We start from the raw sequence: 18,792 nt of genomic DNA on the forward strand, positions 1-18,792 counted from the left end.
AAAAACCAGTGTTGCGTGCGGAGTAAAATTGGAGCCCCCTTAGTTTGGGCCAAAATCCCTCTTTCCAACTTTTATATCTGTCAGGGGTGCAAGAACGAAAATGGAGGTGCATCCTGAAATGTGTGAGCCCAATTGTCTCCTTTTGTTTTTTTTTTTTTTATAAGGGTTTGGATGGGTCTGAGTCCAGGAAATGGATAGGGGTGCGCGGGTGAGAAAACAGGGTGTGGCAAGCAGAAAAAGGTTATTATTATTTTTATTTTATTATTTTTTTTTTAAAAAAAGGAAACCGGCCCAACAACCATGGGTTGTTTTTTTAGAAGCATTTTACTTCCCATGATGAAGTCTGAATCTGGTGCACACCCATACCACAGTCTCTCTGATTCCGCCTTGCTTCCACCGCCTCCTACTTCACGTTTATCTTCCCCACTGAACCGGTCATCAAGAGCCGCGGCCTAGGGCGTCGCCGACGATGCCGTTCGTCGTCACCGGAATTGGCCGCCGCGAGTCGCGGCTTGAAGCATCGCCGCTCACCACCGGAATCGAGCCCCGCGTCACTGCCTCTTCGGACCAGCCGCCACGCCGTGCCTCGATCCGGCTACCCAGGGAGGGGTTTCACCTCCGCCGCACCTGCACACGGGCCGCCGCCTCCGCTGAAGTATCTTCTGTCTTTCCCCCAATATGCTTGGGTTTTCTCCTTTTGGTGGTTTGAATCTGTTTAGGTGTTCTTTGCTGCCAGAGTGGAGAAAGATTTTGATTTTTGCAGTTAATGGTGTAGTCAATGATGGATGATGGGTGAAGATTGAAAAAGAAGAAGAAAGGTGCTGTCGTGAGGTCAAGTGTTGGAGGCGAAGGCCAGTGAGGAAGGAACAGGCTTGGTTGGGGTGGATGATGATTGTTGTTGGAGGTGAGGAGTTGGGAGTGAAAGGGAAGTTTGGTGATGTTTGAAGAGTAAGATGAAGGTGATAGGCTGTTGGAGGTGATCACGGTGAAATGGAAGTGTATTTGGGATGGTTACGGGTGAGGGGCTGAGGAATTTTCAGGTTGATAGCCAGAGGTGTTCCCAATAGCCGTCTGTGTTGGAGATGAAGGTGATGATGTTGGCTGTGTGTGAATAAACGAAGAGGGAAGGGATAAAGATCTTAGGTGTTGGAGGTGATCAAGGGTCTTGGCCGTGAGGTATAAACGAAGAGGGAAGGGATATGTTCATCACGGGTGTTCCAGATGAAGGTCCCCCAGTGGCTGTGGGTGTGTTGTTGATTGGAAATGAAGGCTCCTCCAGAGTTTGGAGTTCGGCCACGGTATCATCATCTCAGGTGTCTTCCCCCCATTGATGGAGGCCAGTACACTCCTTAAATTGGCAGAAGACTCAAAATTGTCGGCAAGCCTAATTGGATAAAACTGTCGGCAGCTCTCATTGGAGGATTGTGGGAATAATTTGGTAGAGATAATGGGAGGGTTGGTGAAGTGGGAAACATTGGTGGAAGTTTGTTAAGGTGGTGGTGAGTGGAGCACTGGAGGTTGGTGATGGTGAGTATCATTACTGGGCCCTCGAGCGATGGGTGATCGGGACGAGCGGTAGGGGGAAATTATGGACGAGCGAGAGAAGAGTGGAATGAGCTGGACGAACGGTAGAAAGGGCAGGATGGACGAGCGTTAAAAAGTGGGAATGATGGACGAGCGGTAGACGATGGAAGAGTCAGGACGAGCGGCAGAAAGGCGGGAGTGATTAGGACGAGCGGTATGTGGTGTGAGATGAACGAGCGGTAGAAGAGCCGAAGTGATTAGGACGAGCGGCAGAAAGGGTAAGAGCTGGACGAGCGGTGATAGGACGAGCGGCAGAAAGCGGAAAAGCTGGACGAGCGTTGATTTGGACGAGCGGTAGAAAGGGCAGGAGCGACCTGGACGAACGCCTCAACACACTGTTTGCCGAACGCTATTTGCTTCCGGGCCGAACGCTTAAAACCAAACACTGGATGAAATTAATCACCAGTACGAACGCTGAAGACAAATATCATGGAGACCGAGCGTTCAATTAAAGACCGAACGCTTATTACACAATATAACCGAACGCTTATTACACAATATAACCGAAAGCTCACATTACATGACCGAACGTTTCAACTGAGAAGACCGAACGTTCACATAAAAAACCGAACGTTTAATAAACACAATGACCGAACGGTAAACATGAGAGTCCGAACGGTTGAGGACGAGGACGAACGTCCAAAATGAACAAATGGCCGAACGGTCGAATAGTGGACGTTTGAGGACGACCGAACGGTTGAGGCCAAGGACGAACGTCCTAAAGGACCGAAACGAACGTCTGTGATATTATTCAATAGAGAACTTACGACTGCTTAGTGTAATTTATTCTACAACCACCTCCACCTTTTTAACATTTACAGTAACTTTAGAAGGAGAACAGAACACGAAACAAGAGGAAAGAGAGGATCCAGTAGGTTAAAGTAGAGAGGGATAATTACAAGGGAAGATAGGAAGAAACAAAGGCAGAGAGATGGATCATGTATTAGGAAAGGGTCGTGCAACAATTAGGGCAATTAGGGTATTTTGATCAAAATGGGTGATACGACCTTGGAGTAACAATCCAAAGTAATTCACCCATGGAAACAATTCAGCATGGCACAAACCTCATTAGGCAGGAAAAAAAATAATTGGATCATGCCATTCATCAAGTTGGCAGAAAAAATCGACAACCGTGAACTACAAGATTGCCAAACTCTCTAGTTAACTAACAAACTTTTATGTAATTTTGGATTGAGGAAAGAAGTTAATTATATCTCTCAGTAGATAAACTTGGCTGAACACATTAAACCCATTAACACATGTTGTATAGAAGAATCAGATTATGATTTCATGTCAATCCACATTTACAATCTCAAACATGCATAAAACACTGGCATTTAAAAATTAAAATACATTGAATATATATTTGTTTTGTTCTAGAAAAACAAACTGATATCTATTGTTTATCAGTGACCTTAACTACCAACTTGCCATCATAGTGCATGTACTTCATGACATACCACGTATGCTTCAAATACAATTGAAGAAATTTCATTTTCAGTACGTTTTAATAGAACAAGAAGGACAAGTTGGATAACTTGGACAATCAAGAAACTGAATTATAAAAAATCAATTGAGTATTGCACAACTGAATATGAAAAGAAAGCAAATATACCAATTAAAAGCTTTTCTAACAGTAAAATAAAACAAAAGTCTGAATGAAATTTGTCACGCTTCTGTTACTTTAAGAAACGCGAAAACGTTGAAGGTATAGAATTACAGAGTCAGGATCAGCACGAAACAATTGAATGGATTGCTCCACAAATTTGTCCTGTAACACCCCGAATTTGGCGTTACAATTTATGTTCCATAAAATACATATAATTTTTTTTTTCTAAATTTAATTTCAACATCAACAAAATATTAAGTTCTTTATTACAACACAAGTCTTCTGAAAATAAAATCCTACACAGTTCATAAACTTCTGAAATTTAAAATTTCCCACAGTTCGGAAATTCAAACACAGATTTATTTTATAAATTCCCCATGTCTCCTTTTTCCCCCACAGATCTCTCATCTTCTAAGCAAGTCCAGAACCATCTGCTAATTCATCTGAAATAGTTTCTGCTCCCGTATAATATCACACATTATACGATCATTGCATTCACATGCACAAACACAAACAGTAGGGTGAGCTAACCGATTCAAGAAATATACATCATCCACAATCTTACTAACATCACAAGTGTGGCAATCAGTCAAATACATGCATCTCAAACATACTCAAAAACCAACTCTTACACTGATACTTCATAATATTTCTCCAGTCAAAATCATCAGTTGATGACAAACTCATAGCTAAGGGTCCAATCACAAGAAGCATGGCCAAACAAATTCAAGAAGGATTAAAATCATTTCCAAAAGAAGGAGCTAAACTCTTATTTACTTGGGCTATCATGAAGTATTTCTAGACCTTGTATTAAGGGTCAAGTAGTATAGGGTATATTTTTAGGCCTTGTATAATGGGCCAAGTATTGTATGGTTTGTAATATTAGCTTAAAAGAGTGTGTCCCACCATGGGACATGATGGCCACATGGCAAGCTCTTAGTGAAGACACTTCTTAAAAAGGAAGTGGCCATGTGTCACTTTCCAAGTGGAGAAACTCTTCCTAAAGTGGAGTGCCACATGTCACTCTAAGAGTGGAAAGCTTTTGCAAAAGTGGATTGTCACATGGCACTTTAAGAGTGGAGGAACTTTGCAAAAGTGGATTACCACATGAGTGGAGAAGACTTTACAAAAGTGGATTGCCACATGGCACTCTAAGAGTGGAGAAACTTTGTAAAAGAGGATTGCCACATGTCTCTTTAAGAGTGGATAGTTTTTAGGGTTTCTTGTCTACTTAGGAGACACCTTTCTCTATAAATAGAAGGGTCTCCTTCCTTGTAAAATCACTTGATGAATTTGAATGTTATTATGCCAAAATGTGTGCAAACATATCTTGTCTCAAGTCAAGGCTAGAGCATCCCATGAGGTCCCTCTAACCACCCTTCTCTAGAGTTGACCCAACCTCTCCGGAGATCCATCAAACACCTCCATCCTACCACAAATACTCACCAAAAACCTCACCAAAATTGTGAGCCCACCACCATATCCATCGCTTCCGCATAAATTCCACCTCCATAGCTTCATCTTCGTGCTTTGGCCCAACCTAGCTCGAGGAGGACGCTATCATTTGGTATCAGAGCTTTGGGTCTACAAGAGCTAAGTATCTTGGTCCTTTACCTATCTTTGTGTATTTCTTGTTGTTATCGTGTTGTTCTTTATTGTCTTCCATTGTTTACATCCATATATGTTATTTTTATGGTTCTAGTTTGTTCTTTTGCGGAACCATTCGGTTTTTACCACTAAGTTTCCATATACATGTGTTGTGGCGTGCTTTTATATTTTTTTTGAGTTTTTCTTCATATATTTGGTTCTGTTTTAATGTCATTTTTGGGTTATTTTTTATTTTTAATTCCATCCATGTTGTCTAGAGTCATGTGTAGTCATTTTTATGTCATTTTCTCTTAGTTCGGGCTTTGCAAAAATCATAAAAAAATATGTCCCATTGGGATTTCGAAATTACAGTATATACATCCATTTGAGTGCTTTTTTATTTCATATTTGAGTTCATGCTTGTCATTAGATCATTGTCAAGTTCTTAGAGTTAAGTTTCTCTTGTGTTTCTTTGAGTTTCATGCTCTATTTTTGATTCTAGTAAGATTTCTTCCATTTTTTTTCTTTGAGTCATGAACTTTGAGCTACCCAAACAAATTGTCCAGATCTAATTTGTGTTGAAAAACAAAAGTGTAGACAAAAGTAAAAAGCCAAAGTAAAAGAAAAAAAAAAGTAAAAGTACAAGCAAAAGCAAAAGTGAAAAAAAAAAAGTTACTTTGACTTGAGACTTTGACATGAGACTTTACCATGACACTTGGAGATGATACTTGGACATAATACCTTGACATGACACTTGGACATGACCCTTGGATATGAGACTTGGACATGACACTTTTGACAAAATATTGTCTCTGCCTATAGTGCACCATTAGCTCAGTGTTTGTAAAGATAAGAAGTAATAATTCTCTATTCTAATTGTTTTTGGTTTTGTTCATCTATTCTAGTGCCTTTCTTTAGGTAATTCTTTTGAGTGCCTAGCCTTCGTTTTTTTAAGCTTTATTTTCTTGATTGTCTTGTTCATTACTCTCTGTTTTGTCTCAACATAACTCCTTTTGAAGAGCTATTGTTCAAATTGGCCCTTGATTTGCATTCTCTTTGGATTCCTACCTTTCGGATTTGGTTTGATATTTGGTGTAGGATATTCTTTGGAGGAAAAACGAAATTGGACATAGTATATTGGGTGATCGGAGACCTCTTTGGACCTTGAAACCTTGAGGAAGAGACAAGAAGAAAAGGAGTGAAACACTTTAGAGAGGAACACACATTATTTATTTGTATTACGCATTTTTGAGTTGTAAAATTGTATTGCTTTTGGATTTGTAACTCATAACCTTGTTAGGTATCTTGGGGTAGTCTGTGATACTCAATCCCATATCCTAACAAAGACTTGTAAACCATATTGAAAACGTTTTTAGTTGGTTAAAGTTTGAAGGTTCCAAAGTGCCTTCTAACTTTACCATTAGGCCGCATAGTCTAGTTTAATTGTTGTCTTTAACTGCTTATAATTTATTGTGTGTCTACTTGTGTATCAAACCTAATTCCATTTGAGAAGTTTGGTGCAAGAGAACTTGAGGTAAACTTTGGCTAGGAAAGGCTTGGATTTTAAGTGATCCTTAGTGATTCTCTTCTCTTTCCTGGAAGTGAACTTGAGATTATTTTGCCTCCTTAAATCTCTAAAGGAATTTACTTTTGAAATACAAGTTTGTGTGTGCATTACATATTTTGAATTTTTTTTTAAGAATGTCTAAGGAACCTTCTTACCAAATTGATAGTGATTATAGTGAAGAGGCCCAACCAAATTTAGAACAAATGGCCAAGGAACTAAAATCACTAAAACTTTGGCAAAAGCAAGAATCCATTTTGAAAGAAAAAGAAAGAGTTGAAAGAGAACAATATCTTGAAACCTTAGAAGAAGAACTTAGAGTTCTAGCCCAAAAACAAGAAAAGGTCCAAGAAGAGATAAAGAAAAGTAGGAGTAGGAGTCACTCAAGGAGAAGTTCAAAAACTCCCACAGAAAACACATACCCTGAACAAGATAGTAGGACTGCTGCACAATTCTACCAACATCCTCCACCTAGAAGGTATAGAAGGGAGAGTGAACAACCACCAAGAGAGATTAGGATAGACCTTCCTCATTTCCATGGGAAAGAAGATGTTGAGGCATACCTAGATTGGGAAATGAAAGTAGAACAACTTTTTGAGTGTCATCAAATAATAGAGGAAAGGAAAGTTTCCCTAGCCACCTTAAGCTTTCAAGGGAATGCCATGTATTGGTGGACTGCCCTAGTAAGAGAAAGAAGACTCTCCAATTCCCCTCAAGTCCAATATTGGAATGACTTGAAGAGTGCTCTAAGAAGAAGACACATACCTTCCTACTACCATAGAGAGCTTATGGATAAACTCCAAAGGCTCCAACAAAGAACCATGAGTGTGGAAGAGTATAGGCAAAAGATGGAACTCTACATGATGAGGGCGGGAATTAGGGAAGAAGAAGGAACCACAATTTCTAGATTTCTAAGTGGTCTTAATCTTGATATTAGAGATAGAGTGGAATTGTTGCCCTATCAAGATCTTAATGATTTGGTACAAATTTGCATAAAGGTAGAGCAACAACATTTGAGAAAAGGTTTGAAAATTGACCACTCAAACTCATATGTTAAGAAAGACTACAAGAGGGACGGAAAACAAGTGAGAAGAGAGGAAACCCCTAGGAAATTTGAGAAAGAGAAAGAGAAGCCCAATCAAGGATCATCATCATCCATGCGCACTAGTGAAATTAAATGTTTTAAGTGTCAAGGTAGAGGTCATATTGCATCACAATGTCCCACCAAAAGGATCATAATCTTAAGGGGTGTTGACTCATATAGTAGTGAAGAAGAAGAAGAGAAAGGTGCAAGTGAGGAGGAGAATGAAGGAGAAGATTCCTACCCTTGTGATGGAGATCTCCTCATGATGAGAAGAGTTCTCAAGAATCAACCCAGTCCCCAAGTCTTAACCCAAAGAGAAAACATCTTTCATACAAGATGTAGAGTTTCAAACAAAACATGTTCTCTCATTGTAGATAGTGGCTCATGTTGTAATTGTTGTAGCACTAGGTTGGTGGAAAAGTTAGGTCTCACCATCAAACCCCATCCTAAACCTTACAAACTTCAATGGCTAAATGAAGGAGAGGATTTGAATGTGAACCAACAAGTGGAGGTCAAGCTCTCAATAGGGAACTATGAAGATAAAGTACTTTGTGACATAATTCCTATGGAAGCTTGCCACATTCTATTAGGAAGACCATGGCAATTTGACAAGAAAACTATACACAATGGTCATACTAATGAGATTACTCTCCACCATAAGGAAAAGAAGTTTATTCTTCATCCCCTACCACCTTCTAAAGTGTTTGAGGATCAATTACAAATGAAGAAACTAAGGAATGAAGAGAGAAATGAAGAGAGCATGCATAAGGATTTAAGGGAGCAAATTCCCAACTCTTGCATTCATGAAGAAGGGGAAAGTAGTGCTCTTACCAAGGTCACTCAAAAGGAGAAAAATTTGTCTAAGAAAACATTGAAGAAAACTCTCCTTTGTGAGCAACCTTCCTATCTCCTTTTTTGTAAAGGAGCACTTTCATGCATTACTGCAAATCTAGAACCCAAGTGTCTATCTCCTTTGGATAAACTTTTGAAAGAATTTAGTGATGTGTTTCCCAAAGAAGATCCCAAAGATCTTCCACCAATCAGGGGTATAGAACATCAAATAGATTTTGTTCTTGGGGCAAGTTTACCAAATAGGCCAGCCTATAGAACCAATCCTCAAGAAACTAAGGAGATTGAAACTCAAGTTCAAGAATTATTAGACAAAGGTTGGGTTCAAAAGAGTTTGAGTCCATGTGTTGTGCCCGTGTTGTTAGTTCCTAAGAAAGATGGAAAATGGAGAATGTGTTGTGATTGTAGGGCTATCAACAACATCACCATTAAGTATAGGCACCCAATTCCTAGGCTTGATGACATGTTAGATGAGTTGCATGGATCCATGATATTTTCCAAAATAGATCTTAAAAGTGGTTATCACCAAATAAGAATAAGAGAGGGTGATGAATGGAAAACTGCATTTAAGACTAAATTTGGTCTATATGAATGGTTAGTGATGCCATTTGGCTTAACTAATGCACCTAGCACCTTCATGAGATTAATGAACCATGTCCTTAGGGATTGCATTGGAAAATTTGTGGTTGTGTACTTTGATGACATCCTAGTATATAGCAAGAGTCTTCATGATCATTTAGGACATTTGCAAGTTGTTCTCTCCACCTTGAGGGACAACCATCTTTTTGCAAACAAAGAAAAATGCACATTTTGTGAAGATAGTGTGGTATTTCTAGGATTCATAGTGAACAAGCATGGTGTGCATGTTGATCCCACCAAAGTCCAAGCCATTCAAGATTGGCCAACTCCCCAAAATATAGGAGAAGTTAGGAGTTTTCATGGTCTAGCATCTTTCTATAGGAGATTTGTCCCTAACTTCTCAAGTATAGCTTCACCTCTCAATGAGCTAGTAAAAAAAGATGTGAAATTTGTGTGGGGAGAGAAACAAGAGTTGGCTTTCAAGCAACTCAAAGAAAAACTTACCAATGCACCCATTTTATCTCTTCCAAACTTTTCAAAAACTTTTGAGATAGAATGTGATGCAAGTGGTGTAGGAATAGGTGGAGTTTTGTTACAAGAAGGACACCCCATTGCCTATTTTAGTGAAAAACTAAATGGTGCCACTCTCAACTATCCCACCTATGATAAGGAGTTGTATGCTCTTGTAAGGTCCCTTCAAACTTGGGAACATTATCTAGTTTCCAAGGAGTTTGTCATTCATAGTGACCATCAGTCACTTAAATATTTAAGGGGACAACACAAGCTAAACAAGAGACATGCAAAATGGATGGAATATCTAGAACAATTTCCTTATGTGATCAAATACAAGAAAGGAAAATCTAATGTTGTGGCTGATGCTCTTTCTAGAAGGCGCAATCTCTTTTCAAAACTTGGAGCACAAATTCTTGGCTTTGATCACATGGGAGAGTTGTATGAACAAGATGACTTCTTTTCCTCCATCTTTTCAAATTGTCAAAAGAAGGCTCAAGGAGGTTACTATGTGTCCAAAGGGTATTTGTTTAAGGAGGGTAAGTTGTGTGTGCCTCAAGGTTCCCATAGGAAACTCCTCATTAAGGAGTCGCATGAAGGAGGTCTCATGGGCCATTTTGGAGTTGATAAAACTCTAAACATTCTTCAAGAGAAATTCTATTGGCCCCACATGAGAAAGGAAGTTCAAAGGTATTGTCATAAGTGCATTGCTTGTTTACAAGCCAAGGCTAAAACTATGCCTCATGGTGTGTACACCCCTCTCCCTATTGCTTCATCCCCATGGGAAGACATTAGCATGGACTTTATACTTGGTCTACCTAAGACTCAAAGGGGATTTGACTCTATCTTTGTGGTTGTAGATAGGTTTAGCAAAATGGCTCATTTCATACCATGCCACAAGGTAGATGATGCAAGTTACATAGCAAAACTCTTCTTTAGAGATGTGGTAAAATTCCATGGGTTGCCTAGGACCATTGTCTCAGATAGAGATCCTAAGTTTCTTAGTCACTTTTGGAAAACACTTTGGTCTAGACTAGGAACCAAGCTTCAATTTTCAACCTCTAGTCACCCACAAACTGATGGACAAACCGAGGTTGTGAATAGGTCTTTAGGAACCATGTTGAGGGCTATCTTGAAAGGAAACCACAAATCTTGGGATGAGTACCTTCCTCACATTGAGTTTGCATACAATAGGGTGGTTCACAAAACTACCAAAATGTCTCCTTTCGAGGTTGTGTATGGTTTTAATCCTCTCACTCCTTTAGACCTCATACCTCTCCCAAATCCTAGTGATTTCATTCATAAGGAAGGAGTGTCTAAGTCTGAATTTGTGAAGAAAATGCATGAGAGGGTAAAGTCACAAATACAACATCAAACTGAGAGATATGCCAAGTATAGTAACAAGGGCAAGAGAGAAGTGATCTTTGAAGAAGGAGATTGGGTTTGGCTCCACTTAAGTAAAAATAGATTTCCAACACAAAGGAAGTCCAAACTCAACTCTCGTGGTGATGGACCTTTTAGAGTAGTTCAAAGGATTAACAATAATGCATATAGGCTAGAGTTGCCTTGTGAGTATGATGTAAGTGCTACTTTCAATGTTTGTGATCTAACCCCTTTTGTAGGAGATTTGGAGCAAGATGAAGATGAAGAGCCTCAAGATTTGAAGACAAATCCTTCTCAAGAGGGAGGGGATGATGACAAACTCATAGCTAAGGGTCCAATCACAAGAAGCATGGCCAAACAAATTCAAGAAGGATTAAAATCATTTCCAAAAGAAGGAGCTAAACTCTTATTTACTTGGGCTATCATGAAGTATTTCTAGACCTTGTATTAAGGGTCAAGTAGTATAGGGTATATTTTTAGGCCTTGTATAATGGGCCAAGTATTGTATGGTTTGTAATATTAGCTTAAAAGAGTGTGTCCCACCATGGGACATGATGGCCACATGGCAAGCTCTTAGTGAAGACACTTCTTAAAAAGGAAGTGGCCATGTGTCACTTTCCAAGTGGAGAAACTCTTCCTAAAGTGGATTGCCACATGTCACTCTAAGAGTGGAAAGCTTTTGCAAAAGTGGATTGTCACATGGCACTTTAAGAGTGGAGGAACTTTGCAAAAGTGGATTACCACATGAGTGGAGAAGACTTTACAAAAGTGGATTGCCACATGGCACTCTAAGAGTGGAGAAACTTTGTAAAAGAGGATTGCCACATGTCTCTTTAAGAGTGGATAGTTTTTAGGGTTTCTTGTCTACTTAGGAGACACCTTTCTCTATAAATAGAAGGGTCTCCTTCCTTGTAAAATCACTTGATGAATTTGAATGTTATTATGCCAAAATGTGTGCAAACATATCTTGTCTCAAGTCAAGGCTAGAGCATCCCATGAGGTCCCTCTAACCACCCTTCTCTAGAGTTGGCCCAACCTCTCCGGAGATCCATCAAACACCTCCATCCTACCACAAATACTCACCAAAAACCTCACCAAAATTGTGAGCCCACCACCATATCCATCGCTTCCGCACAAATTCCACCTCCATAGCTTCATCTTCGTGCTTTGGCCCAACCTAGCTCGAGGAGGACGCTATCATCAGTCGATTCACTAGAGTCAATACAACATATTATTAATCTGCCTACTTACCAAAGCACAGCAGTCAACAATCCTTCTGTCTACTTACCAAAGTAGTATAACCATGATATACTGATTACTTACCAAAGTAATCTAACAAGGTTATTTTTATTATCTACTTACCAAAGTAGTACAACAAGATGATATTGTCTACTTACCAAAGTAGCACAATAAGGTAATATTGTCTACTTACCAAAGTAGTACAATGAGGTGATATTGTCTATTTAACAAAGTAACACAATAAGGTGATATTGTCTACTTACCAAAGTAGCACAAGAAGGTAATATTCAGCCTACTTACCAAAGTAGTACGGTTTATGTTAAATTCACCTCTCATTTTCCCACCTACTTACCAAAGTAGTGTCCGGCTTCAAACCTTTCCCCTCTCGACTTACCAAAGTCGTAGGAAAATAAATAAAAATTCAGATTTACAATTATGGCAATAATGCCTATACTACCCATCCAAATTTACCATCAACTTATTTACAATTCATGATTTAACTCAAATAATTATGACAACTCAGAATGTTCAATATAATTAAATTTTATAATATAGAATATATTATATTACTCATCCTCCAATCTCCAATCTCCAAAATACAACTACAAATACAATTTAAGGATATAATTATCCAAGTTTTTTTTTTTACTCAATGCAAATAAATTTACTATTTCGTGAAAAGATTTTTCTTCACTCATATCATTAATTACAGATCTGAACCAATAAAACTAATAATCAGCATGTTTAACTCATATGGTAAAATTTTCAGTCCAATCCAACGGTTAATGAGGCGGAAATCATAATTTTTGTATAAATGATCCAAAAACATAAATTAAGCAATATTGAGATCCCTGAGAAGATACGAAATTAATATCTCTAAATCTGTAACTCCGATCTAAAATCCGAACGGTCGAAGTATGCCACTATCTCTTAGAAACAACATACTAAAAGTTCAGATTAATCTAACGGTTATCTAAGTAGATATGGAGATTTTACCGAGGTAACTCAGAGACAGAAATTTAAGTGGTTCTCGGTTAAACTCAAAATGCGGAATGAATTCCTCTAAGCACAGACATCTAATTCCAAATCTGAACGGTCAAGATCACTTAATATGTCTTATGAACTACATACTAAAGTTTGGGCTCAATCTAACGGTAGATGAAATATATATGAAATTTGTACCATGACAGCTTAAGAACAGCAATACAGTGTTCATCCGATTGTTTCACACTTTCGAAATTTCTTTCTCTAAACATAGACCTTCAATTACAAATCCGATCGGTAAAATTGTATTAATATGTCCTAAGAATCATATATCAAATTTTGAGGTTGATCTAACGGTTAAATAGGTCAAAATCTATATTTTTACCGAGACAACTTAGTAACAGAACTACAGGGTAACTAATTTACTCAAAATTGCAGTATTTATTTCTCCAAGTACAGACTTCTATTTTCAAATCCGAACGGTCAAAGTTTAGTAATAGGTCTTAGGATTCACATACCAAAATTTTAGCTAAATCCAACGGTCAAAACAATTAATAGAAAATTTTCACCACAGTAACTAGAAAATAAGAAATTATAATCATGAAAACCAAATTTTACACAAGTCAATATATAACTACTGTCAACACCCAATTTCGTTCGGATTGACTAGATAAATTTATTTTATCGTAAAAAGAAAAATAAAAAAAAATATGTATATAAAAAGAAAAAAATAACAAATAAACAAATAAATAGATAAATAAACAAGGGAAGAAGAAAATATAATAAATAAAATAAAAAAAATAACAAAAAAAAAAAAAAAAAGAAGTTCGTCTTCCATTGAGCGCGTTCGGTTCCATTCTCTGCATGAAACCGATCGTCCTTTACCATGCGTCTCAGTGACGCTCGCCCGCTTGTGCTCAACCGTTCGGTCATTCAGTTTGATAGGACGTTCGTTAGTTCTCAGCCTCAACCGATCGCTCATCCTCAATTGTTCAGCATTTCGATCTCACCTTAAACGTTCGGCCATCCATGAGGCATTCACTAGTCACCGTTCGGCCACTCGGTCCTTTAGGACGCTCGTCCTTCGTTTCAACCGTTCGGTCATCATCAACCTTTCCACACACTACCGTTCGGTCATACTCAAGCGTTTCAATATATAACCGTCATCCTCAAGTGTTCCACTATTCAAGTGTTCGACCGATCGGCCTCGCATGTTTACCGTTCGTTCTTTAGTAATTATTAGCGTTCGGTCATTATTGTTTAAAAGAACGCTCGGTCTCTTCATTTGAACGTTCGGTTGGTGAAATTAATGTTCGGTCTGCATGATGTTGGTCTTCTGCGTACGTACTAATGGTGCTTTATTTTGATTAGCGTTCGGTTTAGTGCGTTCGGTCTAGTTTGATTTGATGTCAGTGTTCGGGGATCCAGTTGATTCGTTTTTAACGTTCGCCCTGCGTGATTCTTAGAGTTCGTCCAAACAGTCTGAGGCGTTCGTTCAAGAACCGAATATCACAGACGTTCGGCTTTTTACAATCGTGCCGCTCGTCCAGGTCACTCCTTATTCTGGCGCTCGCCCAACTCACTTCTTTTCTACCGCTCGTCCAGGTGATTTCCCCATGCTCGTCAGGGCCCCAGGAGGCTTGCCGACAATTTGGGGATTTTCTGCCAATTTAAGGAGTGCACTGGCCTCCATCAAAGGGGAGGACACCTGAGATGATGATGCCATGACCGAACTTCAAATTCTGGAGGAGCCTTCATCTCCAACAGCCCATCATCTTCATCCCTTCATGACAGACAACCCCTTGATCGTCCTCACCTCCAACATCCATCAATATTCGTCCCTTCCCTCTTCGTTGTCACCTCACGGCCAACCCCTATCATCACCTCTTTTTACTTCATTTTGATCTCCAAATGTTAATGACCACGGCACAAAGCACTGGCTCCTCTCACCCGTAACCATCCCAACCATTTCTTCTTCACAACTCATTCACTACCTCCACTACGTTTCCCGTCACAATCCTTATTCCCTCACCCAACCTTCAATCTTCATCCATTCCCAACAACCCAAATACACCCACGGCTACTGGGAATACCTCTACCTTCAACCATAATCCATCTCTTCATCCCTACGCCCACATGCTACTAGTAACTGCCCATCCTCCATATTCACCCATCAACACCAACACCTTATACACGGCTAAACACTCATTCCCCATATTCACACACCCACGGATATACCCGTAACCACCCTACTTCAACTTCATCTTTCAACTGTCAAAGAAACCAAAACCATTTTCATTTTTTTTCACACAGACAGTAAAACACCACCCTCCATCACGCACGTCACAAGAACCCATCACCCAAAAGCTTCATTATCTTCTTCCGTAACACTCACACACGGCCAAATCAACATCCAGTTCAACCACTAAAAACCCCAAGAGTCAAACCCAATCAAAGTACAGGAACAAAGGGGGAGAAACCGTTCCTTCAGCTGGCAGCCGATAACACCGTCACGCGAAGAGAAGAGAAGGGAGGAGGGGCCTGGATCTGGTGGCAGAAGCGAACCCCTCCCTGGGTGGCCGGATCGTGTGCAGCAGTGGTTGGTCTGGTTCGCGGCTTATTGGTGCGTGTGCGGCGGCGGCTGGAAGCAGTGACGCGATAGACAGAAGGCGAGCATCTCGGCCTCGCGCACGAAGAAGAGGTGGCAGCAGCGGCGGCCATGGCCGGGCAACGTTTTGGCTTGTAGATAGCGGCGGCTGGATGCGTGAGTTGGAGAACGAGGCAAGGCTCGTTGGGAGAGAAGCGGTCCGCAGGCTTTCTGGATGTTTGGAATGGAGAGAAGGGAATAGAACCCCTAAGGGATTCTGATTAGGTTTGAAAGAGGCTTTGAACCCTGAAACAAAAAAAGAGAACCTTTTCTGCACCCTTTGTTTCATGATTTGCACCCCTTTAATTTGGGCTTAAGCCTGCGAACAAAATAAGAAAAAAGAGATAAAGAAAAATAGAGAACCGGGCCTGACCACCAAATACTCAATGGCACCCCCAAATTTCATCTTTACACCCGTGGCAAATCCAAAGCTGAAGCAAAAAGTATTGGGCCTAAACAAAAGAGCCTCAATTTCACTCAACACCTCTGATTTTCGCCTTTGCACTCTTATTCTTCTCGGTTTGTTTTCCCTCGCTTTATTTTTAAGCTTTTATTTCTCTATTTTTATTATTTGTTTGATTGTTAGTTTTCTTTTACTGTATGTAGCCCTTTGTGTGATAACTACACTCTTGTATATTGTATCTTATATTTTGTCGGGTTTGTTAATAAAAAATATAAAAAATATATACATAAAATAAACAAAACAAAGCCGTGTGAGTGCTCGTGCGATCGTACGCATCAGCCTAGTGTTCATTACACAAAACAATAAAAAACCAAAGAAAAAACCGTGTGAGTGCTCGTGCGATCATACGCATCAGCCTAGTGCTCATTACGCAAAAATTTAAATATTATACAAAAAATACAAAATAAAAAAATATAAAATCTTCAAAAAACCAAAAACATCAACATTTTCAAACAACAAACAGTCTTGCTAGCTAGAACTACGTGATCCTTGATTCTCCATCAAAAGTGGAGATACGTAGGAGCAAGGCCAGTCCTTGTCAGGTTCACTTTCCCAAAAATCCAAAATCATTTTACAAACAAAATTCTCAAACAATTTCCAAACAAATTTTCTAAACAATTTTCAAACAAATTTTTAAGCAGTTTTCTAAAAGAACTACGTAACCCTGATTTCTCATTCTAAATGAGAATACGTAGGAGCAAGGTCAATCCTTGTCGGGAACAAAAAACTAAAAAATATATTTTGTTTATTTAGAAGTTTTATTTTAGGGGATAGTTAAACATTTTGAAAACCACATCATATTCGCATATTTAGTTAAAGGTACTGCCTTAGGACAGGCGTTGTAGGGTGCTAACACCTTCCCTACACGTAACCGACTCCCGAACTTAGAATCTCATTTTCGCAGACCATGCCTTATCATTTTATGGTTTTTCCGTAGTTTTCCAGAATAAACTATGGTGGCGACTCCAAAATCTCTTTTTTTCAAAACCGCGTTTTTATTTTTCGGATCGTCGTCCCGTCGCGATTCTGGTTGCGACAACTACCATTACCAAATTTTAACACATTCATACTCATATTCATGATCATAATCAAGAAAGGATTAGCTCCCCTACCTCTTCTCCTTGCAAGAAATTCTTCACTCTTGATACCTCTAGACCACCACCTTTGCTTGTTTTCACTTTCAATTTCAAAGAAAATTCTAACTTAAATCTCTCTTCTTCAAAGAGAGCAATTCCTCTCCTCCTTGCTAGACCAAGTCAGTCTCCACACTTAGAACACTTAGGATTTTCGTTCACCTCCCACCAAGGACCTCTCTACTCTCCCCAAAACTCCAAATCTGATTTGGAATTAAAAGAAGATGCCTTAGACAACTAAGGACCTATGCACTTGGTACTTAGCAATAATAAACAACCAATGAACCATCCTAAACCATTTTTTTCAGCCCTAAAACATGGTAGGAAAGTCTCCAAAGGTTCCAAAATGTTCTCCTAGTGCAGAACACAACCTACCCACTCCAAAAAAATCGCAACTTGTAAAAATGTACCTAAAATTAAGGTTGGACGCTAGCCCCTGGACAGCAACACTGTCACGTTTTCCCCAGCTCAGTTAGACCCCTTCCCGAAGTCCAAAATATGCGTATGAGTATTCAAATTGAAGCTCTTTGAGTCTAGTTTCCAATGAAACAAGAATCAACTCAATTGGAGTTCGGTAGAGAGAGTAATAAGCAAAACAGTCATCATAGGTCAAAACTGAACCTACCTGAGCGTGATTAACGTTTCCGAGTTTTAATAATTTTACTGCAGCTAGCCCGGTAGTCCAAAAATTTATATTTATATGTCCAATTAAATATATTTGAGTCTAGTTTCCAATAAAACAAGAATCAACTCAATTGATATTTTCTACAAAAAGTTATGATTAAAATAGTAAACCATGTCAAACCTGACAGCATTCCATTTTACATTATAACTTGAACTTTTTACAACTTGGTAAATTCTTGAGGTTCTAGGGTCTTACATTCTACCCCCCTTAAAAAAAATTTCGTCCTCGAAAATTAAGATGTTACTCAAACAAATGAGGGTATTCTTTTATCATATAATCCTCTAGCTCCCATGTCATCTCTTGGGTTTCCTCGTTCCAAAGCACCTTCACTGTATGAATTTTCTTTCCCCGTAACTTCTTTGTTTGAACTTCTAACACCCTTACTAGCATCACTTCGATAGTAAGATCTTCACGCACTTGAATGTCATCTGTTTCCAAAACATGAGTCGGATCAGAGACATACTTCCTCAGCTGCGACACGTGGAACACATTATGCAAGTTCGCCAACTGTGGTTGTAACACTACCTCATATGCTACTGGTCCAATCCTCCTAAGAATATCGTAAGGACCAAGAAACTTTGGTGACAACTTCCTTGATTTAATAGCCTTACCTATGCCGGTAATCGGTGTCACACGTAGAAACACATGATCTCCTTCGTTGAACTCAAGAGGTCTTCTTCTCTTGTCTGCATAAGATTTTTGTCGACTTTGTGTTGCACGCATCCGGTCTTGTATCAACTTGACTTTTTCTGTTGTTTGCTGCAATAACTCGGGACCTACTGAAATTGTTTCTCCATCCTGAAACCAGCACAAAGGTGTCCTGCACCTTCTCCCATACAATGCTTCATACGGTGTCATTCCAATGCTCGCATGAAAGCTGTTGTTGTATGTG

The 18,792-nt window shown here is 39.3% G+C and overlaps 1 long non-coding RNA gene across 1 annotated transcript; it reads right to left on the reverse strand.

Moving 5' to 3' along the window:
* Positions 1–3,328: 3,328 nt before the first annotated feature.
* Positions 3,329–17,398, reverse strand: LOC128196783 (uncharacterized). The gene is made up of 2 exons (XR_008249160.1): positions 17,195–17,398; positions 3,329–3,648 (listed from the first exon to the last, which is right to left on the reverse strand). It is a non-coding gene; the product is annotated as an uncharacterized LOC128196783 (long non-coding RNA).
* Between the last annotated feature and the right edge of the window lie 1,394 nt (positions 17,399–18,792).

Source organism: Vigna angularis, chromosome 5, assembly GCF_016808095.1.
Source record: "Vigna angularis cultivar LongXiaoDou No.4 chromosome 5, ASM1680809v1, whole genome shotgun sequence".
NCBI classification, from domain to species: domain Eukaryota; kingdom Viridiplantae; phylum Streptophyta; class Magnoliopsida; order Fabales; family Fabaceae; genus Vigna; species Vigna angularis.